Source organism: Petromyzon marinus, chromosome 17 (assembly GCF_048934315.1).
Source record: "Petromyzon marinus isolate PM22_M1 ecotype Great Lakes invasive population chromosome 17, UKy_Petmar_22M1.pri1.0, whole genome shotgun sequence".
NCBI lineage: Eukaryota > Metazoa > Chordata > Hyperoartia > Petromyzontiformes > Petromyzontidae > Petromyzon > Petromyzon marinus.
The window spans coordinates 14943782-14969565 of NC_133683.1; the positions used below are offsets into that span (position 1 = coordinate 14943782).

The 25784-nt window shown below is 50.9% G+C and overlaps 1 long non-coding RNA gene across 1 annotated transcript; it reads left to right on the forward strand.

Moving 5' to 3' along the window:
* The first annotated feature begins 1267 nt into the window (after nucleotides 1-1267).
* Nucleotides 1268-25565, forward strand: LOC142924831 (uncharacterized). The gene is made up of 2 exons (XR_012941925.1): nucleotides 1268-2608; nucleotides 22188-25565. It is a non-coding gene; the product is annotated as an uncharacterized LOC142924831 (long non-coding RNA).
* Nucleotides 25566-25784: the final 219 nt, after the last annotated feature.

A 25784-nucleotide genomic window follows, 5' to 3' on the forward strand; every position in this document is an offset into this window, starting at 1 on the left:
GAATTATCAGGGGCTCACACAGACCACCACAGAGACCCACAGACTCTGAGTGACCCATACACTCATAGAGACCCGTGCCTTTCTCTACAAGGCAAATAAAATGTTCCCAAGTTTTCTGTGCAGCGTCGTGAGATGCCGTCCCGTGTAGACTTTGCTCTATGATCAACCCCGCGTTAACCTCCGTAGTCGTCCCGTGTGAGCGCGATTCGACCAATGGTCACCCGCAAGCCATCCAGCAAACTCAACATCGTGCGGAGTTGTTTAGAATCCACACAAAGCAGAGATCCGTGGCAGACGGAGCTGTTCGGGGCCGAGCTATGGAAAAAAAAATATACATTTCCCCGTAGCGGGAAACATATTACTATTCGCGAGAAATTGAGCTCTGACAACGTGGATGCTTTATATATTAATATAATAAAGTCCTAGGACGCGTATCTTGCGAACAGAGGTTCACGTTAGGGCCGGTGTATGACGCAGTGGCGCGCGCACGTGCGCGCGTGTGTGTGTGAGAGTATATTTATCTCTCTCGCCCTGTATGAGAGAGAGAGAGATAGAGGGGTGGGTGGGTGGATGTGGAGGATTTATTCTAAGTTGCTTTCCTGCTTCAATCATTCCTTCGCGGCAGCGCTTGGAAACCCACGTGGAGGGTTCCGCGCCGAGTGACGTCGTCGCATCCGGAGGCGGCGTCGGCCCTTGACGTCACCGCGCAGCGAGTTTGAATTGCAACGAGGAGGAGCAGCAGGAGCAGCAGCAGCGTCGTTGTAGTAATCCACCCACGCTCGATCCACTGCTGGATTAAAGCCTCTTCCCCCTCATCACCACCCCCCACAAACCCAGAAAAAACCGTCGCCGTTCTCTAACGAGCTCTGCGATGCCAACCGAGCCGCATCGCTCATCGTCGTTACCGGCGACAGCCAGGCTCAATCCACTGCTGGGTGATTAGTGTCGTATCCGGTCCTGGGGAAAGGGGTTGTTGTGGTCGTTGTTCACTGACCAAATCGCTTTGCAATGCGCAGTGGAGGCGACCGCCGTGCATAACAGGTGTTATAGGCTTTGGGGACGACCTTGCCATCGGAGAGCAGTAGGAGGGACGGGGGGGGGGGGGAGATACATTGTTGTACTGTACTATGATCCAACGCGTATGTTCCCCGCCTCCTTCACGAACTCGGCGTGTCGAGGCACTCATCCAGCGGCGGATGGACAATCGGGCGTGTTAGACGACACGCGTGATAAAATATGGACCGGCGATGACACCTCTACACTTACGGTTATCGGTGTGGTATGGGGGGGGGGGGTGATGACTATAAAACATTATTCCGTGAGAACGGTGATGATAACGGTGGCGACATCTCGGCGGCTAATTGGGGTTGCTATTAATAGACAACATCCTATCCGCTCTCGGCGAGACCTCATTCGCTCGCGGTTAACGCAGCAGCAGCAGAACTACGCAATTCGGCATTGTGGAGCTTGCAGGGGCAATTAACAATCACGGGACACCATCGCGCCCCTGTCAATGATGCCGGCGATCGCGCTGACGGTGAATCGTGATGTTGTCGACGCGTTACCGGCTGGCAAAGGCGAGAGAGAGAGGAGGGGAGGGGGGGGCTTTTTTTATTCACTCACGGAAGGCAGCGCGGGTGGTTCGGCGCAATCCGTGAGTCCCCCCCCCGTCGGCCACGCTCAATCCACTGCTGGATGAAGGCCTCCTCCCCTTACGCACGAGTCTGTTTTATCGCTCCATCTCCCTGGATGGAGGGGACATCTCCGGGCACGTTCCACCACCCATCCCGGCTGCCGCTCCGTTCTGAACGTTCACCGCTTGACTCATCGCCCGTCAGCCTTCCTGGTGCCGTGTCCTGGCCAAACCCACTCTTCTTAAACACTCGGTGGTCATGTGTACGTGGTAATTGTAAACACACAACGCTCAGTGCATCAGATGTCTATGAATTAATAGACATCTGATGATAATGTATTGGGTTGTCTACGACGGTGAGCGAGAGAACGAGGAGCATTTATATTCGAAGGCAAAAATTCGAAGCCGTTAAGAGTATTTGCGTTCAAACTTCTTTCGCACCGTACGCAGGACGCATCACGGCGACGAGCGGCGACGATGGTGAGGGAGTAGCAGCCAAGGGATGGAAGACGGGGCGATGGAAATCCGTTCGTGTTGAGGTGCTGGGTGGATAATGATTACGTCGAAGGATCGAGATAGTCTGCGGCAGGCCTTGGGGAGGTCTTCATCCAGCAGTGGCTCGACCATGGCTGATGATGGTATGCCGCTACAGTATGTATAGACTGCCGTGCACATGTACCGCAATGCCCTTTGTCAACCCATTCGTGGGCAGAGGCGTTGTTAGACCATACTTCACCAAGCTGGTCAATGTGAGTCGTGAACACGGGGGCGGAGCGGGGGGGGTGATCGAGGACCGGTTCAGATGTCACTCGCCACCGATGTCAGCCTGGAATCGAACTGAGGTGGAATCCCAGGTTCAAAGTCGCACAGCGCGCTAACCACTGCGCCACCGCTCCACCCCAGACTATTCTAGACTGTATGATGGGCGCGCGCGCGCGTGAGCGCGTGACCTATATTCGAGCATCGTGAGTCGCGGTGAGTAATATCATTACGTGATCAGACATTCGTGAATTTTACGCTATCATATTAAGGGGACCTTTAACGATGAAGATATAAATGGAGATGGTCCAGGTGACGATGACGATGATGCTGCTGATGATGCTGCTGATATTGTTCGTGTTGGCGATGAGGGAGACGATTGCCGAGTTCCTGGTGATGAGCCCATCGAAAATAATGATGGTGACGATGCCGATGTTGCTGATTATCATGAGTTTATATGAATGTTGGTCTCGAGGATGATGATGATGATGCTGATGGTTATGAATGATGGTGGCAAGAATGGTGCCTTTTGTTCATGTTGATTATGATGCTAATGCTCGTGATGATAGTGATGCCTCTTGACGTTGTTGATTACCATGATGCCAATGATAATTTATATTGATGTTTTTTTGTTGATAGTAGCGAACATCTTGTATCCGTGAGCTGCATCACCACCGCAATTTGTTGCTGAATATATCCGGAAACAATTTGTGTTCGCGTTACTAACGCGCTACGATATTGCAACGCCGGTAACCACGATGGCTGTGTTTATGATGTATTTTTTGACAATGATAACCACCATTGTCACCATCACGACGACACACGTACACGCTTGTACGTGTGATGTCACTTTGCTGACGTCACTCCGCCGTGAGTCGACTGTGATGACTATAACGGTGTCCGCGCGTCACCCGCCCCCGCCTCCTCCCCCTCCTCCCCTCCATCCTCCCGCTTACATCCTCTCTCGTCTCTCCTCCATCCCCTCTCTCGCTTCCCTGCTTCTCCATCCCTCTGCTCCATCCACCCCTCCAATCACATGGGCTGAGAGCGCGCGTCAGCACGCGCACAACTCAGTCCGCGGGTGGCGCGAGGAAGAGGGAGCGGAGAAGCGAGAGCGTCTCGCTCCTTATATGGACGAGCGAGATCGAGACGCACGCACAGCCCACGTAGACACGCCGAGTCTCTCTTTCTCTGTACGACGAGATGCCACCGTGTCATCCCGACCACGCCACCGTGTCATCCCGGCCACGCCGCCGTGCTGTCTCAGCCATGATTTACGTGTGTCGCGATCTTCATTGTTATCTTAAATTGTTATTCCGATCAACATCATCATGATGTTATATTCTTAGCTCTTTTGGTAAAGTCACGTTGAAGGGAAACAATACAATAATAAAATATATAAAACAATAAAAATTCTCACGACGTTTCGACCATAACACAAACGGTCATCATCAGGTGTGTTATGGTCGAAACGTCGTGAGAATTTTTATTGTTTTATATATATTTTATTATTTTGTTTCCCTTCAAAGTGACTTTACCGAAAGAGCTAAGAATATGAATTACTGCAGTCACGAAAGCTTTAAATTATCATCATGATGATTTTAAATCGCATCATTGTTATTATTTTAATTCAATATTTCCATCGTCCGCTTAGGGAGGCCTTTATCCAGCAACGGATCTATCGTGGCTCATGATGATGATGATGTTATTATATTCTTAGTTTTTTCGGTAAAGTCACGTTGAAGGGAAACAACAAAATAATAAAATATATATAAAACAATAAAAATTCTCACGACGTTTCGACCATAACTCAAACGGTCGTCTTCAGGTGTGTTGGTTTGCATAAATTTATTTTTAAACGGCGCATTTATTTATAAATTTATGCAAACCAACACACCTGAAGACGACCGTTTGAGTTATGGTCGAAACGTCGTGAGAATTTTTTATTGTTTTATATATATTTTATTATTTTGTTGTTTCCCTTCAACGTGACTTTACCGAAAAAACTAAGAATATGAATTACTGCAGTCACGAAAGCTTTAAATCAAAAGATGATGATGTTGTTGTTGTTGAATGCCGCCATCGTTTTAATAATCGTTTTCAATTAAAATCATTGTCATTTTAAACTTTCATCATGGTAATATTAAATTAACATAAATTTAAATAGACCACAGCCTTCACTGTAAAACAGCTTCGGTTATCATCATCTGAAATTAACAACGTTATGAATGCTCATCCTAAATCAACATGAGCTAAATGCATTATCATTGTCATCATTTTAAATCACCCATTTTCACGATCTTATACCTTTATATCGTTATTATCATAATTACGACCATCACGATTATTTATATTATTTCAAGTCATCATCATAATTTAAAATCGACACAATTGCTATTTTCCGACCAATTGGTTTTGGGGTTTCACAGCTTTATTGAAAATATGTTCAGCGGTGTGGAGCCGACGGACGGACAGACAGACAACAGCTGAGAGCTGCATAGCGATAAGTGTTCTATCGGCAGCGTTAACAATGAGCTGGGAAATAAACGAACATACCCCCCCCCCCCAAGTAGTGGGCATTCCACGCAGCCTCGACAGCGGTGTCACCTGCAGACACACAGCACGAGAGAGGCATCAACCCCTTCTCTAGGCGACCATTTAATGTGAATGATTTGACGCGATATAACCTCCCCCCAATAGCCACTGGAGCTTTCATTCAAAGCTTTGGGAGGTCTGCAACGGTTACCTCACTGGACTCCTGACCCTAACCTCGAGTAGCATTCAGCTTCACTTATGCGAATGGTCAGCATTTTCTGTGACGACTGACTTGCTAATTACTGCGCAACGATGTTTTATAAACTAAAAAAAACAACAATCATCAGCCATAACCAGTCTATTCCCAGGCCATCTCTCGCAGTTTCTCAATCCCACAAGATGCAGTACTGCATCTCGCACCTGCACGTGAACGGAATCATTGCTCCATCTCCCCAGTGGGAAACCTCTTCAATCCGTGCTTTTGAATTTTCGGGTAATTATCCCTTCACAGTTCGAGTGTCTACTACATGCTAAAGTTAGCGTCAGGCGTCGCGGGATATCCTAAACCAGCGGTGGAAATTCCACGTTCATACGAGGGAGGGGAGGGGGGAGATTTATTTTGAGAACAATTACTCAATAATGAATAGTCGGATATAAAAAAAAAATGCAGGAGTCATATTACCACAACATTTGTGATTTTTTTGCGTGATGTATCCCAGGTCTCCCATGCAAAAGTCGGATATTAAAAAAAAAATGCAGGAGTCATATTACCACAACATTTGTGATTTTTTTTGCGTGATGTATCCCAGGTCTCCCATGCAAAAGAGGCAATGAATTGTGTCTCAGTGGCAAGGATGCCGAGAGGGAGGGGTGCGGGATGGGGGTGGGGGGGAATTTGCCGCCGGCGTTAGAGAGAAGAGGGCCCCACGTGGCGCCCGTGGTTGTTGGGCCGCGGGGGGTCCAAGGGGTCCCCCACCTGGAATTCTGCCCCGGGCCTTCAAGAGCCTCTGGGCAGCCTGGCTTCACAGGTCGATATTTCGTCTTCAGATGTAATATATGTATGGAAACAAAAATTGGTACGGCGTTTTACCGTCCCAAGTTCCGTGCAGATGGAGCAACAAGTAGCACAAAAAAACGTGACTGCGTTATGCATCACCCCACACGAAGCTCGCGGTTTCTGCATTTCCTTGTGCGAGCCGAGCCTACGCGCGTGACAACGTTAGCCGAGGAATTAAAGTGGAGTTGAAGGTGTGAATAAAACATCTATTTGTCTCGTGCGGCTGCTATATACGTTGAAGAGAGTCTATTTCGGGGGCGGCGCGTGTGCGTACGTTCGCTCGGCAGTTATTTCAGAATCTGTCATTATTTTTTCTCCCCCCCCCACCACACCTCCTGCCGCTCGTTTCAACGTAACCTTTTGTTGCTGCAAGCCGTAGACGGGCGGCCGACGCGGTTTGCACTCGCCGTTCAGAGCGCACTCGATGCGGGTCGTGCGCGTGACCATCGCCTATTTAAGAGGGAGCGGTGGCACAGCGGTTAGCACAGCAGCGCGCTCCAAAACCCGGCCACCCAAGTTCGACTCTGAACCGCAGCCGAAAGTCAGTGGCGTTGCACCGACTTACTTGAGTACCTGGTACGGTGTGCAATCTTCAGCACGAGGGAGACAAAGGTGGCCGGGTGCGGTCCTGGCCCTCATCGTTGCCTCGTGCACCGTTCTGGTGGCGTTTGCACGCGCACGCTGACATTACTTGCCCCAACAGTCAGTATGGCTACAGGGGGGATCTTTGTCTTCATTGTTCATCCACGATTATTACATTATGTAAACAAAATAACCCACTAAATGTGACTGTTGTGGTGTACTACGGTCCCACAACCTCACCAACATGACAGTTCCAGCGTGAGCGTCACCCAGCCCCGCGTGACCCGCACAGTGCGAGATGGGGTGGTTCCTCATCCAGCAGCGGATTTACGTCACCGTCATCGTCTCCGTCCAGCGCTACGGACGCTGCAATCGCGGTGTGGGGGTGGGGGTGTTGGGGGGAGTTTACAAGCGAGCAGATCCCGGGCCCGTGCGCTGTTTGAAGTCTCCCAGTTGAGTGAGAGATCGGGGCAACTCGGATCAGGAGAGGTTGTCAGGTGAAGGCAGTGTCCGTACAAATCATCCGGCTGCATTATTTAGCGCGACACACACACATATATATGGTCAAAACACGAGATGGTTAATGATTTACGCCTTGAGGTTCAAACTCTGAGCGGCTTAACAAACGCCTCGTGACATCGGCGCGTTCGCTAGACACGGACCTCGGGAATTGCATCGCCGATTAAAGGTTGTTTATCCGGCCAGGTGGTTCAGAGGTAGAGCGAACGAGGGATCCGTATGGAAATCAGACGGGTTTCACATCGTGGCTGTGGTGGTTCACTCAACCCATAATCCCTCCGGGGACAATAAAGTGAAATCTTGACTTAAAGCTTTCGTCTTGATTCGAAGCTTTCGTGACTGCAGGAATTACTCTTTGGTTTTTTCGGTAAAGTCACGTATAAATAAGACATAATAAAATAACATAATAGCGTACGACGTTTCGGTTGCAACACAAGCAGCCATCATCAGGTACAGAAGAGCTAAATTTACTAACACAGATACAACAGGGGACGCAGAGAGAGAATCACACCAAACAAACAGGGTTTAGCAAAATTTGGAAACCATATAAAGCAACACAGACGGTCGGTCAAAACACAATTAACGCATAGTCTGGTTGATTACGCTATTTCAAAGATTTCTATATAGCAAATTAAGTATGAAATTTTAAAATACAGACCGCACACACACACACATAGACATCCAAGCAGAGCGAACCAGCACAGAGTGAAGTCGCCTTAAATAGGCAGAGAAGGTAAGGCTGAGAGACAATGGGACAAATTAGCATGAGGTGTGTGTGCGGTCTGTATTGAAAAATGTCATACTTAACTGGCAATTTAGCAATCTTTGAAATAGCGTAATCAACCAGGCTATGCGTTAATTGTGTTTTGACCGACCGTCTGTGTTGCTTTATATGGTTTCCAAATTTTGCTAAACCCTGTTTGTTTGGTGTGATTCTCTGTGTCCCCTGTTGTATCTGTGTTAGTTCCCCCTACTTGGGTGTCTGTATATACATCTGGGGTTATGTGTTTCCTCTCTCTCGTAAATTTAGCTCTTCTGTACCTGATGATGGCTCCTTGTGTTGCAACCGAAACGTCGTACGCTATTATGGTATTTTATTATTTCTTATTTATACGTGACTTTACCGAAAAAACCAAAGAGTTAAAGCTTTCGTGACTGCAGTAATTAATTCATATTCTTTGGGTCTTTCGGTAAAGCCACGTAGATAGAAAAAAGAAGAAAATATCGCAACACAAGCAATCGTCATCAGGTGAAAAAAGTAGCGATTTTTTTCACCTGATGACGATTGCTTGTATTGTGATCGAAACGTCGTGATATTTTTTATATTTTTTTCTATCTACGTGGCTTTACCGAAAGACCCAAAGAATACGATAAAGTGCATGGCAACAATCCGGCCACCATGACAGGTACTCGACCCCTACCAGCAAGAATTTATTTTTTCTCAGCATGGTGGGAAATGGCCCGAGGATGTCGAGGGCAATGAGCTCAATTACACGAGATACCCCGATAGATTGCAAAAGTGGTCGGGCCAGCCTCGGCAGAGGATTCCGGCGAGTACATTCCGACATCCCAGGCCAAAATAAGTCACGCTTCAACGTCGATAATGGTTTCTGCACCCCTCAGTGGATCAGCCGCACATGGCCAGCTCTCGTTACCCTACTCCGCAAAGCAGTTGGCACCACGATACAGTACCGCTGTACCTCCGTATCCCAGCGCATTAGTAGCCCATCTCAGAGGACCACGGGGGACTTACCCCCTAGACCCTTCCTATCGCTTGGCGTACCAACGCAGCGCCGTAGTTTCAGATAAGGAGGCTTCCTCCGCCTGGAGGCGCCCCCATTCCTCGTGTGCAAGACCAATGGTGTTATTGCGTGCCACCTCCGCTAAGGGCGGCGGAGCATCCACCGACGCTACAATGGCGCCCGGCTTACCCGCATCCACCTGCTTACAATAGCTGGCACCCATATAATATGCCCACTGGCTGTTCAGCAATAACCGTGACAGAGCGTCCGCATTGCAGTGGCGCAACCCTTTCCAATAGGTGACTTTGAACGAATAATCTTGCAAAATTTAAAACCATCGTGAGAGTTGCGGATGACTGGTCAACGCGTAGCACGTATTGCAAAGCCGTGTGGTCCGTGTATACAACGAACTGCCTGCCATCGAGGTACGGGCAGTACTGCTGTACAAAGTACACGATAGTCAACAACTTGCGGCGCATGACACAATAGCGCTGCTCTGCGGGGGACAGCACTCGGCTACCGTAAGCGACCACGCTCTCCACCCGGTTCTCCACCTGCGACAATACGGCGCCGATCCCGGAATTGCTGGCGTCTGTATTCAACACAAACGGCAAGGTGAAATCAGGGTACCAAAGGAGGGGTGCGTTCACGAGGCCGTCGGGCAGCGTAACAAATGCAGCCTCCTCCTCCTTCCCCCATCGAAACCTCTGGCTCTTTGCCATGAGAGCATGGAGTGGCTTTGCGATCGTTGCAAACCCGGGCACGAAGCGGCGGTAATACGACACAAACCCCACAAAACTGCGGACCTCACCCACCGACGTGGGGATCGGCCACTCACGCATGCACGCAGTCTTTGCAGGGTCCATGACGATCCTGGACTCGCTAACAACGTGCCCCGGGTAGCGAAACGACTTTTGCAAGAGGTAACATTTCTGCGGCTTGAATTTCAATTTAGCTGGCCGCATTTTAACAAATACTGCACGCAACCACTGCAGATGTTCCCGGAACATGCGACCAAAGACAATCACGTCATCCAAATAAATCAGACATGACTCCCATTGGATCCCTGATAGTAGCAACTCCATAAGTCGCTAGAACATGGCCGAAGCTGAGTGAAGCCCCATTGGAAGCACGTTAAATTGAAACAGCCCTTGCGGTGTCCAGAATGCGGTTTTAGGTTTTGAACTTTCATCCAGGGGCAACTGCCAAAACCCCGACAATAGATCCAGGATGGAGAAAAACCGTGCCCCCGACAGGGCATCCAACGAAGCGTCCATCCGTGGGAGCAATTACGCGTCCGCCACAGAGACTTCATTTCCGAAAATCCACACAAAAATGCAAACTCCCATCCTTTTTAGGCAGGACAATGGAAGCACCCCATGGACTGGTGGACGGGGAGATTATATCGGCCGCCAGCATCTCGTTGACTGCCTGACGAATGTAGTCCTTCTCCTTCAGACTAAACCGGAATGAGTTCTCATGAATGGGAGCGGCGCCACCCATATCAATATGGTGACGCATCAGGGACGTGCGGCCCACATCGAATTCCCGAAGCAATGCCCACAACTCGCCCCTCTGCTCCCATGACACATCTGGATTACCCGAGCACAACGGATCCATCCACGAGTCATCCAACACCACTTCCCGTTCAACCACGGCCACGACCCGAGTGGTTACATCATCCGTTTCTCCACAACACGCCGCCGTCGTGTGGGCCAAAACTGTACCCGCCTGTATGACCGCTGTACCCAGCTCAGCATTTAATACTTGCATGAAGGGCTCCTGATCCCCCCTCACTATCGTCTGGGACCCTATCATTGTGAGACCACGAACCACTCTATTCGAAGGGGTTAAAAGAACCCCACCCCCAGTGATTTCATGGCCGAGCGACTTCAGAAACCTCAAGGGTACAAGCATCTATGCACCTGGGGGCACCCTAACGGTTTAATGCACCATGGCCCGAACCACAGCGTTAGCCATACACAACCCAGTAGGGGACTCAAAAAATCTCAACCGAAGCCCCGACGGTAACTCAACACAACCCTGGTCAATTAAATCCAGAGGGGCATTCTCTTAAAAAAATCAGTCCCCAATAAACACGGCACCGCCAATGAACTTGAAACTAACACCGGGCCCGTGCATTCAATATCTCCAATCCGTATTGACGACATAATTTGGCCCACAATACCTAAGCACCATCTTCGCACCCCGTATCCCTATGGGGGGCGATGGCGTACGCACCCGGCACTGACTGCAATAGAAATACATGAGGTGGCTGTGTCGGCTGGGCGAGTGATGTATCGCGACCTGCTTTTGGGCCAGAGGAGCGGAGGCCGGCAGGGTGGAGGACGGCGAAGCCAGGAAAAACTGCCCAAAATCAGCATGGCAACCCCTGGAGATGTACCCCAGTAGGCCACATCTGAAACAGGTAACAGGGCCCCGGCATGGCGGAGGGAAGGTCCCCCCCCGCTCATCCCATCGTCGCCCCACGCCGACTCTCCCGCCCGAGCTCCAACTCCCTGATGCGCAGACCCGAGAAGACTCTCGGTGCTCCTGGTCGCCTTCTTCTCCCGGGAATCCAGCCCAGGCCGCCACCCCGGCACGCCGTCGCAGGTTGAAATGGGCCCGGATGCATCGGGCTACCTGAATCGAGGACAGGTCTTCTACCTCCGTGGCCAGAAAAAAAACGCAAATTTTTTGAGCCAGCGCCAACAATTTCTCCAGCACCAGAGAATTTAGTCCTGCCTGCTCCATCTTTGGGTACGTAGCCTGGGCCAGTGACAATAGTGCGCTGCGGAAGGCGAGAGGTGCCTCGGTCTCCCCCCGACTCCACATCACGAATTTCTGCCGTGCGTTGGACGGCGGGTCAAAAACCGCCGCCAACTGGGTGTATGCTTGCCGCAGCATTGCCATGTCCAACTGGGGAATGGAAAAAAACGCCGCCAAGGCACCGTCGTCTAGCGTGGTGGGAAGAACACGTCGGACCACCCTCTGAGCTCGCAAATGGTGGCGAAACACCTCAAGAAGGCTGCCCAATCACCCCCCACAGCCCAAAATTTCTTAATAAACGGCAGCTGCTTTGCGAGGGAAGGTGCTACCAGATGAGCCATCAGTGGTAGGTTAAATTCAGCGAGACTCGATTCCGCCCTTGGTCGGTAGTGAAGGTGGAGTCGCCCGTTCGCTGCCCCCAAGAAGCAGCCCCCTCCACCGGCTCTTCCTTACCCAGCTGCCCCACCAGCGCCGCCACCGCGGAGAGCAGCTCCACGATGCGTGCGCCGAGTGCCCACAGCCCTTCTCCAGCTGACGGCAGCACGGGATCGTCGTCCTTCGCCCGCTGCCCCGCCGGGACCACCTCTCCGGGACCACCCACCGGGGTCCCAGCTGCCGGGGCTGCCCGGGAACCCTCATCGCTCGAGGATATGCTGATGCGGGCCCTCCTCTTCGCGGATTTTGACATCGCCTAATCCCCCCACAAGGATTTCGAAAGGAAAAAGAAAGTTCCTAACAACCCCAAAAAAAGAAAAAAATTCGTTAACACTTCTGACACCAAATGTAGTCTACTAATTCAGAGACACTAGTAGGAGGCGTTATCCCTCTTGTTTATTCCGGCTCTCACAGCCATCGGGGATAACTCCATACCGGGTCGGGATAGTCAACATGCTTCCAGACCCACAGCTTGAAGAGGCGAAGACCACGACGGCAGCAGCACGACGAGTTCCATTCCTGATGGCAGCCGGCCCCGACTGGCGGTCGGAGCTCGCCTTTTATTCAACGGTTTTATTTAACTTCACTCCTGTTTGTCGTGGTCAAATCTTGTAATCAAAAGTTAGTCTACTTCCTGTTGTCCAATCAATTTCAAAATTTGCACACGTACTCAGATCCGGAGACAATGCATGCCTGTATCATCAATTCATCAATTAATTGGCTCCTTTCAAGCATATTCTGCCGGGGCTGCCCGGGAACCCTCAAGCAATTACAATTTTAATATGGACGCTTTATTAACTATATATTTTTGTGCAGGTCAAAAACGCCGCGGTCCCTAAACTGTCGAATTGCCTCGCACAAAAAGCAGGCGCCGCGTGCCTCAGGCGCGCCTGCTCCGTATGAAAGAGTTACGGGCACCATTACTTCACACAAAAAAAGTAGTACGTTGAAGATGAATTATTTCAAGTAAGCGTTGATGTGAGAGCAGGTGCCGCATCATTGACGTACTTCTTGAGGGTGAGTTAAACGAAGTTGTGAATAAAACGGTTGTTTAAAAAAAAAAATGTTTTAAGGAGTTAATTCTATCCAGCATGGCCAGGCTCCGCCCTTGGCCACGCACCCTTCTGGATCTCCCAGAAGGGGCCGGGCTTGGCCCACTGGTCCAACTGGAAGAGCGGGCTGCTACCCCTAATACCATTGTCTACCAATCTCCCAGCGCCGCGCTCGACAGTGACTCATTCAATGTCACTACAATATGAATAATTTGTTTAACACGTAGGCTTTCGCGACCAATATTATTCATAATAAAGGTTTTTGGGTTAGATCGCGTTTATTTATAAATGTGTCGTAACCCTCCACCACCCGACACGGCCAATCAAACACGTTAAAGACGCACTACGACAGAATGGCTACAATAATGCTCAAATTAACAGAGCACTGAATGCCAAATCACGATCGCAAAGCAATACTACTGAAAGCGACCAGATTGTTAAAACAATAAAAATTCCATATATCTCAGGAGTAACTGACAAATTAGCCCGCGTTTTGCAAAAGCAAAACATTACAGTAAGATTTGGTACAGTACACAAAATTCAAAAACTAGTATCTTGCACTAAAGACACATTACCTAAACTATCAACAGAAGGTGTATATCGGATTAATTGTTCATGTGGCAGCTGCTACATTGGGCAGACGGGACGTAACATCAGCGTAAGACTAAAAGAACATCAGAGAAATATTAAATTATCTCAAACACAACTGTCGGCAGTGGCAGAACATGCTTGTCAACAAGGACACTCAATTGATTTTGACAATGTTGCAGTGGTGTGTAAAACTAATTATTACTGGCAAAGACTAATTAGAGAATCCATTGAAATTGAGAGGAACAAGAATAACTTTAATCGCTCTGACAGCTACCGGCTCAGTGCGGCCTGGAAGCGTATTATTAAATAATACACATTACATTTTGATTTAAAGAATTACTAATCTACAACTCATTACTAATCATAACCAATGACTGATTACTAATCGATTAGATAATTACATTACCCCCCCCTCCGCCTCTAATCACTGCACCTGATGAGTTAAGTGATGACGTCACTCTTCTGCTCTATATAAAACCGGGAGCAAGCGAGGGCTTTACCATTCTGGCGAATTGCCCGATGATGCTGGAAGTATTTACCAGCGAAACGTCGTACTCAAACTGTAAATGTGGATTAACTCTTCAACACACCGGTGGGCTGAAGTAGTGAATTATTTGTCTTTTGTCAACGTGACACTTTTCTTTGCTGATTGGCCGTGTCGGGTGGTGGAGGGTTACGACACATTTATAAATAAACGCGATCTAACCCAAAAACCTTTATTATGAATGAATAATTTGATTCGAAGCTTTCGTGACTGCAGGAATTACTCTTTGTTTTTTTCGGTAAAGTCACGTATAAATAAGAAATTATGAAATCAAATAATAGCGTACGACGTTTCGGTTGCAACACAAGCAGCCATCATCAGGCACAGAAGAGCTAAATTTACGAGAGAGGGGAAACACATAACTCCAGATGTATATACAGACACCCAAGTAGGGGGAACTAACACAGATACAACAGGGGACACAGAGAGAGAAGCGTACCAAACAAACAAGGTTTAGCAAAATTTGGAAACCATATAAAGTAACACAGACGGTCGGTCAAAACACAATTAACGCATAGTCTGGTTGATTACGCTATTTCAAAGATTGCTAAATTGCAAGTTAAGTATGACATTTAAAATACAGACCGCGCACACACACATAGACATCCAAGTAGAGCGAACCAGCACAGACACGCACACAGTGAAGTCGCCTTAAATAGGCAGAGAAGGTAAGGCTGAGAGACAATGGGACAAATTAGCATGGGGTATGCATGGAGCAAAGGGGGCGCGGCAGCACTTGTGTTGCAACCGAAGCGTCGTACGCTATTATGTTATTTTATTATTTCTTATTTATATGTGATTTTACCGAAAAAACCAATGAGTAACTCCTGCAGTCACGAAAGCTTCGAATCAAGTCTGAACCACCTCTACGGGGAGGTATGAGGTCTGTGTCTTTGTGTTGTCTCTGCTTGTGTATCTGCCTTTGTGTCTTGGCTTGGATTTGTGTCTCTGTGCTGTCTCTGCCTGTGTGTGGCTCTTGGTGTTTCCGAGTGTGTGCTGCCGCGCCCCCTTTGCTCCATGCATACCTCATGCTAATTTGTCCCATTGTCTCTCAGCCTTACCTTCTGCCTATTTTAGGCGACTTCACTGTGTGCGTGTCTGTGCTGGTTCGCTCTGCTTGGATGTCTATGTGTGTGTGCGCGGTCTGTATTTTAAATTTCATACTTAACTTGCAATTTAGCAATCTTTGAAATAGCGTAATCAACCAGACTATGCGTTAATTGTGTTTTGACCGACCGTCTGTGTTGCTTTATATGGTTTCCAAATTTTGCTAAACCATGTTTGTTTGGTATGCTTCTCTCTCTGTGTCCCCTGTTGTATCTGTGTTAGTTCCCCCCTACTTGGGTGTCTGTGTATACATCTGGGGTTATGTGTTTCCCCTCTCTCTCGTAAATTTAGCTCTTCTGTACCTGATGATGGCTGCGTGTGTTGCAACCGAAACGTCGTACGCTATTATGTTATTTTATAATTTCTTATTCATACGTGACTTTACCGAAGAAACCAAAGAGTAATATGAATAATTATTCACAACCTGCCCCGTCCCAATCGTGTGGCTGGGTGCGCCACGGCCTGCCGCACAGAACTCGTGCTTATTGAGTTTCGATGGCAAGCGCTCTCCGAGTGGACGCTACGGCAGGGGCAGTGGCACGACGACTGGTTCAGGGAACAGTTGGAAATTGTGGGAATCAGACTTGGCAGCCTTCAGTCTAATGTTTGGCCTTTCCTTGATTTTTTTTTTAACGTTGGCATTTCACGTGTCAAATTGCGGCGCGCCCGTGCGCCGTTTCGCTCGAGTTGGCGTCTATGGGAAAACGTTCCTAATTCAGCCAATTAGGGTCGGGCTTTCAGCCCAGATGTGAAGACGAAATTAAACGTGAAAGGCGAGGACATCGTCTTAATGGGCTGCAGCAGCAGTTGCATCCGGCAAGAAGTCAGCCGTGAAGATTGCTCAAGAGGTCCCGTCGCAGATCGATCAATCGGGGCGTGTTAAAACATAAATCCACTGGCCACAGAGAAAACATTTTAAATATCACGAATTATTACAGCGAGTTAGGCTAATGTGGTCAGCGAGCACACGCCTGTGGCTTCTTTTTGTTTAAGAAGCACCGTGCCTCTCGACCCGCTCGCTCACGTCTCACCACATATCTTATGTCCACCCGATTGAGTGTGCTCGTTGTGGTGAGGCAGCATCGCGGGATAGGAAACAAGGCGCGAGTGGAGCGATGTCCCCCCCCACCCGAGCGATGTCCCCACCTTGAGCGATGTCCCCACCTTGAGCAATGTCCCCACCTGAGCGACGTCCCCACCCAAACGATGTCCTCACCCTGAGCGATGTCCCCACCCCGAGCGATGTCCCCACCCTGAGCGATGTCCCCACCCTGAGCGATGTCTCCACCCGAGCGATGTCCCCACCCTGAGCGATGTCCCCACCTTGAGCGATGTCTCTACCCGAGCGATGTCCCCACCCTGAGCGATGTCCCCACCTTGAGCGATGTCTCCACCCAAGCGATGTCCCCACCCTGAGCGATGTCCCCACCCCGAGCGATGTCCCCACCCTGAGCGATGTCCCCACCCTGAGCGATGTCTCCACCCGAGCGATGTCCCCACCCTGAGCGATGTCCCCACCTTGAGCGATGTCTCTACCCGAGCGATGTCCCCACCCTGAGCGATGTCCCCACCCTGAGCGATGTCCCCACCTTGAGCGATGTCTCCACCCGAGCGATGTCTCCACCCTGAGCGATGTCCCCACCCGAGCGATGTCTCCACCCAAGCGATGTCTCCACCCTGAGCGATGTCTCCACCCTGAGCGATGTCTCCACCCGAGCGATGTCTCCACCCCGAGCGATGTCCCCACCCCGAGCGATGTCCCCGCCCGGCACGCACGCAGAGCGGTCGGTGGTGGACTCTTTAGCGCGATTTCAGTTCAAAAATGAGTTTCGGTTTGTAGAACTTTGCAATTTGCATATGAAAACGTCTTCAGATATTATCTTGGATGTTTGCCCATGACAGTTCATTTTGAGCTGTTAAAGTTGCATGCAAAAAATAAAACATTTATCCGGCCAGGTAACCCTGTCTGCAGGTGGTCAATACCACATTAATTTTATAGTGGCAGGAAGGGAAGACAACTTGCGTGGAAGCATGAAAATGTATAAAATAATAATATTAATATTCACCCTTTGTCAATCCACTGCTGGATGAAGGTCTCCCCCCGCATAGCTCTCGCCATGATGGCGTTCGGCCATACTTCCCCATCGTGGGTGGTGAAGGGGAGGGCACCTGGACCGGCTCAGATATCGCTCGCCACTGGGTTTGCCGTGGCCCGGAATCAGAAATGCGTGTCGGCAGTGACATCAATATATTTGTCCTAGAGTGCGATTCGAGGTGGATGTATACGCTATTGGCTGCACAACCTTTTGAGAGCAATGTTCCCAGTAGTCTCGACACTCTGCCTGAGATGGGTCTAGCAAACTCTTATGGTTCTTTCGGTAAAGTCACGTAGGAAGGAATACAATAAATAAAAAATATTTATACCTACGTGACATTACCGAAAGAACCAAAGAGTATGGATTCCTGCAGTCACGAAAGCTTCAAATCAATATTGTGTCTAGCATGTGTGTATATTTAGGTGATCGCTAATGGCACTTGCCCAAACAGTCTGCTTAAGGCTACACGAGGGATCTTTGTCTTTGTTACGTGTGTTTTTTGCATTGTGGGGGGAGTGATCGTGCAGGTGTTACCGCACTGCGTTATAACTTGCTGACCCCCAGTTCGATTTCTGCTCGCAGCCAACATCAACGACGAGTACCGAACTAGTCCCTGGTGCGATCTGTAAACATCGCCACGAGGGAGATAAAGGCGGCCGGGCGTGGTATTGGTCAGAGCGGGTCGATGAAGGAGGCAGGGGACATATAGGGGCAGGAGTCATAGTACAGGAGGACAACATCTGAAGTTGCGTGTACTGCCAGTGGCTTCGTTGTAGGTGGCATTGCCCATCCGAGCACTCTCTAGGCTGAATCCAGCTCAGCTTGTGAGATCTGCTGAGATTGGGTGCGTTCCTGACGATATGGTCATGGGCTCTGCATTTGGCATTTTGAGCCAATTTTGTATTCTTATTATTATGGAATTTCACCGTTGTAAGGCGACGTTCGTAACGTGGAACGGGGCGCGTTGTGTTCAACATTCGACGCGCGCACCACCACAGCCGTCAACAGCCCCATTCCTCGACTTCTCATCGGATATCCCAACCACGGCGGCCTCCATCTCCGCCTGATCCCAACTCCGACAGAGACCCCCCGTTCCGCACAACACGAGACGACGAACTCCCGTCCCGCGGCGTGTGACGCCTGCTCATTCTCGACAGCAGAAACTCGTCATTTCCAACAGGAACGGATCATCCCGCCCGAAATGCCGGCAAACGAACACGCAGGGAAAAAATAAAAAAACATGGAATTCTGCTATCGCCAGGCAGCCTAGGAACACTGGCAGTGCACACACAACACACGCGCGCGCTGGCGCTAATCTGCCCGCACGGCGTGGAAAGAGCCAATGGAAGTTGCCACACAGCCACACGGCTTCCTGTGCTGTTGCTGCTGGCCTGCGTCATGCGGCGAGCGGCCCTTTTCCAGTTGTGTTCTGCAAATTCCTGCTCTCGACTTCTCACGATGGATCGGGAGTAGGAAGGGGGAGGGGGGGACGTTTTGGAAGGGGCCATGGCAGCGCAAGTTCCCGGCATAATGGGGGGGGGGGGGGGGGGGGCAACAGACGAGAGGAGTGTAATCTGCGGAAAGGAGATGGGGAGTCATTGGGAGTTGGCTGAGCTGCGGTCAGGAAACGGTCGCCGCGTCTGTGGGAGTCGGGGGCCCCACGGGCGTTGGAGCTGTGCGCGTGGAGCTGTGCGCGTGGAGCTGTGCGCTCCACGTGGACGCGCGGGAAGCGACCAGGGCTCGACCTCTCGGGGGGGTGGCGGGGGGGGGGTGCTGCGAGAGGAAACCGCCTTTCACCTGCTGCCGAGCGGTGATATTCGCCGTGGCTGTCGACGCGCGCAACGTGAACTCGAACGCGTTCCGAGAGCGATGGATAGCGGTGAGAGCGGCTCGGCTCGCGTGCAAAGCGGTGGAGCGTTGTGGGGCGGGATCGCGGGAGGTGGCGGCGGCCTGGGCGGTGTCTGGCTGATTATGCTCACATTATTGAAGTGACTCTTTATTGGAATTGATTGACAATCGCCGTGTGGTATTGCGGGGGTGGGGAGCGGTAGCGCTTTTGGTGAGCGCGTTGCGATATTAATCCGCCCACCGGAGTTCGATTCCCGGCCACGGCTATAACATCAATGGTGAATTTATATGTAACGAGTCAGGGACCCCTCCTTCACCAACCCCGCACTGCCCGGCGTGGTGAAGTATGGTCGAGCAACCCTCCCCCCGATGGCCTTCATCCAGAAGTGGATTGACAAAGAGCTGTGCGTACAGTTTCTGTACTGCCACCGGTGAGACAAAGGAGGCCCGGTGTGGTGCTGACCACCCACCCTCTCAACGTACCACAGTGCCGCAGGCCTTCATAGGTGATCGCTAACAATCACTTACCCTAAAAGTATGTTAAGGCTATACGGGGGACCTTTGTCTTTGTACTGAGAGAGATTGGCTGCTCACAGCTCCGGGCTTCCCACGCCAACCCGCGATGTTCAAGAGCTGAATGTGTGTTCACTGCCCGTGGTCCCAGCACGATGCAGGCTCAACGCTGGTGGCTAAGCAGGTCCAAGCCTGGTCAGGGCTTGTATGAGCGACGACCATGCACCACAGGGTGATATAGGCTGCTACGGGGCTACGTGAGTAGAACAGGGGACAGTGCAGCAACATTCCTCCAACCCGCACTGACCAGCGTGGTGAAGTATGGTAAAGTAATCCCCGTGACCCACGTGGCATGGGAAAACACCTCCTCCGGTGGGAGATTGCTCAGGGAGATGTTCACGTGCATTCCATTAGACCCTGGTAGTCGCCTGTTGACTCTGCACACAGCAGCGGGATCTGGCAGAAGGAAGGAAGCGATGGCGAGGCGTGATGGTGTCGAGATATTTCTGCACTATTTACAACTCGGGTTCACAGCGGCGAATGCATTCGGCTCTTTCCGCCTGTGTGCAACGTGGGGAGGCATTGCGAACTCGTGTTGAAGGTGACGCGATGTGCGGTGTGAGTTGTCTAAAGTCGTGGTGCTGCCACTGGAGGTCTCGGCTCGTGACACCGCACGGCCCGAGTCCGACCCTGCAGGGCGCCGCCGTTATCGTCGCCGATTAAACTGCCGGCTTCTAAGAATAAACGCGCGCGTGGGCAAACCCGTGACGGAGCCCATGCACGCGCACGGGGTTTCTTTGTTGTTGTTGTTGTCGCTCGGCCCAAACGCACCGGAGCTGAACGCATCGGTTGGGGGGGGGGGAGGCGTGAGTCGCCCCCCTCTCTCAACGCCAGGTGCGCCTCGTGTTGGGTTTGCAGGTGAGCGGCTCGCTGAGTAATTCGATTCGAGCCGATTTTGTGCGCCGCGAGCCTGCGGCGATCTCTCGGCGTGGCAGGCCGGGGGCGTCCCTGCTGCGCTCCGCTACCCGACACGGGCCCGGGCAACGTGGCCACGTGTCGAGCGTCCTCCCGGCTTGAGCACCGGGGGCCTCCAGCTCCTTGCCTGCCAGGGGCGCCTGCTGCTGCTGCGCGCTTGTACGTACAGCAGCAGCAGCAGCAGGCCGAGAGGGGTTTCACAAGAGCCCCCCCCCCCCCCCCATTGCACCTCGAGGCTGAGGTTCCATAGACTTAAGTCACTCTCAGAGATGTACAGAGCACGCAATGGATTATTTCATATCGTGGCTACAGAGAACCTGTACACCTTACGAATGGCCCACAGACACACGTGACATGCATGTCGAACTTGTTTTGCACCGTACGAAGCCGGCCGTTTTAATCTGAGGTGCGGGGGAAGGACAACCGAACTAAACACAAATTATGCAGTTTTCAAGAAATTAGTTTTCGATCTAGATTTAAAACCGCATAGCTCCGGTGGCTTTTCTTATATCGGAAGGAAGAGCGTTCCAGACGGCCGCACGCTGCAGTGACTGTCTTTGTCCGATGGCTACTCAGAACCCACAGACTTACACAGGACCCATATACTCTTACAAATGCGACTATGGTGGCCTCTTGAGGCCATGCTGGTCTCACGAGCGCTCACAAAATAAAGTTGACTTACACGCGGGTTGTAGACTCACATAGGTCTCACAGAGCACGCGTAGACCTGCCTCGGACCCATTGACTTAAAGGAGCCTCACAGACAGACGCGCGATCCACAGAGTCGCACGAGACCCCTTGGACGGAGGAGGCCCGTGGGCCCACAACGCTCCGTGGCCAGGGGCCGTGGACATCGACTCGTTGTAGCGCGTTCGCCGCTACTTGTAAGAGGTTCGTGGTTCGAATCAATTGGCCGCCCTGATTAACGTATCAACCACAATAGTACGGATACGTCCTCCGCTTTCACAGCGGCCGTTGCACATCCCGTGAACGTCGTTTGCGAGAGTAAGCCATTGCGTGCCGTCAAAAGTTCGCCAAATTTCGAACAACAATTATCACCCTCAAAATGAATTACTCAGCTGGGATTACAAAGAGCGACCATTTCCGCCCTGCTAACAAACCAAAAGAACTCGACAGGACCCTCCTGAAAAGCAGCATTGCGACTCGGCGAGGCTTATTTTCTCTATCTGGGTCATTTTAGCTCCAACTCACCCGTGGCCGCTGATAGCGTGCTGAGTTTAATGAATGAATGAATGTCCATCACAAAAGGGGAAACTTTTTTTTGTGTTTGCGACGGTCGTGTGTGTGCGTGCGTGTCGATTTAGAGTGCTTCTGTTCGCAGCGGCGCTAACATCGGGGAGGAAATCCCTCGGCCTTCTCCCGCCCTCTTCTCCCTCCCTCTCTCTCTGTCTCTCTCTCTCGAGGTGCAGGGGGTGGGGACATCCCAGGGGCGTCCTCACACCTCGCAGCGGGGTCGGGCAGCACGCGCGCCCCCCGTTGCTTGAGACAGACGACGGCGGGAGCCGAGCCGAGGGGTGCCCCACGTGGGGCTCGGGAGTGGAGCAAAGCGCCTGGAAAGCGACTGGCACGGTGCGAAGGAGCCGAGTTCGTCCGCCGATGCAGCCCGGTGCTGTTGCGTTGAGAGTGGTGCACGACCACAAACAGACAGTAATTGTTAATACTCTTGGGTTCTTTCGGTAAAGTCACCGTAGGTAGAAACAATAATAGATCACGACGTTTCGATCGCAACGCAAGCGACCGTCTTCAGGTGTGCGAGAGAGAGTTTCAGTGGCTCTTTCTCTCACCTGAAGACGGTCGCTTGTGTTGCGATCGATACGTCTCGATATATTATTGTTTCTACCTACGTGACTTTACCGAAAGAACCAAAGAGTATGGATTCCTGCAGCCACGAACGCTGAAACTTGCAAGCGAAAAGCGCGTTGACACAGACATATTTCATTTAAAGGTTATAATCCCTTGTTCACCATGACGTCCTTTTTACTTCTATGTCTCAACAACAGCGTGACGGAGATCACGTGACGTGAGGGTTCTGTAGTGGAGTGACGTCAGCCGCTAATTATTATGAATGGGGGGGGGGGTTACATTTGGAAGACGTCACCTGTTGATGATTATTAATGAGGGGGGCTGTTCGATGTGGAGTGACGTCACGAGCGTTGAAGACATTCTTGGGTGATTATAGTCGGTATATGTGACGTTTCAGGCATAAGGCCCATTTTTAGAGCGTAGAGACCAATGCACTATGCGAAAGTAGTTTTATTATTATTATTACGTATCATTTGCAGTCACTATGTCATTGCCATTAGTTTTCCATCTTGTCTTGTGTGTGTTGCCCATGAATTAATAACATTTACACTTCACAGCCCTTTGTCAATCCACTGCAGGATGAAGTTCCTCACTACGCCCGTCAGTCACTGAGATTGTTTGAACATACTTCACCACGCTGGTCAGTGCAGTACGGTGAAGGAGACGTGGACGGCGCCCGAGACCGGTTCAGATATCCCTCGCGACTGATTGTTAGTCGTGGCCGGGAATGAAACTCAAGTTTTTTGGATTCGTAGTGCCACGCGCTAACCACCGCGCCACCACTCGGCCTCCGTTGCCTGCCACACGCCCAGCCCCCCCGATGGCTCTGGGGGAGAGGGCGGTCTCTGCACTCCAACATCGTCCACTGCTATAGATGTTACCGCTGTTGCTATAGAGGTTACCATGCTTGCTATAGATGTTACCACGCTTGCTATAGAGGTTACCACTGTTGCTATAGTGGTTACCGCTGTTGCTATAGAGGTTACCACGCTTGCTATAGAGGTTACCACTGTGTCTATAGTGGTTACCACTGTTGCTATAGGGGTTACCACTGCTGCTATAGGGGTTACCACTGTTGGTATAGTGGTTACCACTGTGGCTATAGTAGTTACCACTGTTGCTATAGGGTTTACCACTGTTGGTATAGAGGTTACCACAGTGGCTATAGGGGTTACCACTGTTGGTATAGTGGTTACCACTGTGGCTGGTGAGGTTATCACTGTGGCTGGTGAGGTTACCACTGTGGCTATAGTGCTTACCACTGTTGCTATAGGGGTTACCACTGTTGGTATAGAGGTTACCACTGTGGCTAGAGAGGTTACCACTGTGGCTATAGGGGTTACCACTGTTGCTATAGTGGTTACCACTGTGGCTGGTGAGGTTATCACTGTGGCTAGAGAGGTTACCACTGTTGCTATAGGGGTTACCACTGTTGGTATAGAGGTTACCACTGTGGCTATAGGGGTTACCACTGTTGGTATAGTGGTTACCACTGTGGCTGGTGAGGTTATCACTGTGGCTGGTGAGGTTACCACTGTGGCTATAGTGCTTACCACTGTGGCTATAGGGGTTACCACTGTTGGTATAGTGGTTACCACTGTGGCTGGTGAGGTTATCACTGTGGCTGGTGAGGTTACCACTGTGGCTATAGTGCTTACCACTGTTGCTATAGGGGTTACCACTGTTGGTATAGAGGTTACCACTGTGGCTAGAGAGGTTACCACTGTGGCTACAGTGGTTACCACTGTTGCTATAGCTCTCAGTGTAAGCCCCACAAAGGAGATGGCTGTAAGTGAAACGCATTCTGGACTCTAGCCAGGCCGTCGTCTCGCACTCCTCCGTGAGCTTTGTCCGGGTTCTCGGTTTTGCCTCCATGTGAAGCCCAAAACGCTCGCCGTGAACGGACTTGGCCAAACGTCGCGAGGCAGCCAGGACCCTTCTGATTGACTGGAGAGTCGGTGAAAGCATTCTGGGACAGGTAAAGGGCCACGTGTGTACGACATTGCCCTTCGCAACGAAGCCGGTGCCTGCTTCGTTTCTGATGTTTGAGAGTTGCGTCCCACGCACGTGGACGGCGGTTACGTTTCGGGAACACGAATTCACATTTGCCTACGGTTGTGTGCGTGCGTGTTTATTTTTAAATAGATGAAATATTCTGCGCGGATGCCCTGCCGATAACAAACCCGGAAAGTTTTTGTTTGCAGCGTTGGGTATTAATAGTTCCCCCCCTGCAATTGACCGCATCTCGCGCGCTAATTTCGGCTCGGAGCGAAACCGATGACATTTTAATGTCGTCGCAGGGATGCCCTCTCGCAAAAAAGCGGACCCACGAGAATGACCGTAATTTGAATGTAAATTCTAAATGTAGAGCGCCGCCGAGCAGCGGCGGTGACGCTCTACGCAAATGCGAAGCGCTGGAATTTTCCCCGCAGTTTGTCGAGATTAACAAATAACGTAACGCTCTCGTTACATTCGCAGGCCACGGCAGAGGATTACACCCCCCTGACTCCGGCCAGGTGTGCGCCCCCCGCAGATCCGCGGGTATGGCCCCCCTCGTGCAAGGGACGAGAAGGGTGCCCCCCCCCCCACCCTGTCCTTGAATTCTCACACCGCATCCCCCTTCTTCATAGCAACCGGCGCCTGGGTCATTCTGTCCCCGTGCGCCGCACGCAGCTGCACGAACCGAACTCGCGGCTCTCTCGCCGTCGTCACTGCGTCTCAAAAGCTTTCTGAGTGCAGAGCCGAGTTTCATCGTCCTACGAAAAAATTGTGAAATCACGAACAAAAAATGTCCCCCTTCCTTTCATTTTTGTTTGTTTGTAAACATAATGTAGCTCGTGCTTTTGTATTGCTTCGTTGTTTAAGTTTTCGGTCGGTTGCCTATCCCTGCATCGTGCAAAGCACGCGAACCCAGGTACCTCGCTGTCTGTACAACATACCCGTACCGTCACAGTACGCCCGTCAAATTATATATGTACGTTGAACTAGACTGGTAAATTGGACTTTCATGGTGAACTGGACTTCCATGGTGAACTGGACTTCCATGGTGAACTGGACTTCCATGGTGAACTGGACTTCCATGGTCAGGGTTTGACAACCAAAATAACAAGAAGAGGCAGTTTTTTTCGAATTCGGTAATAAGACTCAATATTTAAAGAGCCCGCAATGCAGCCCTTAAAGTGCCGCATTCGGCTCCTGAGCTG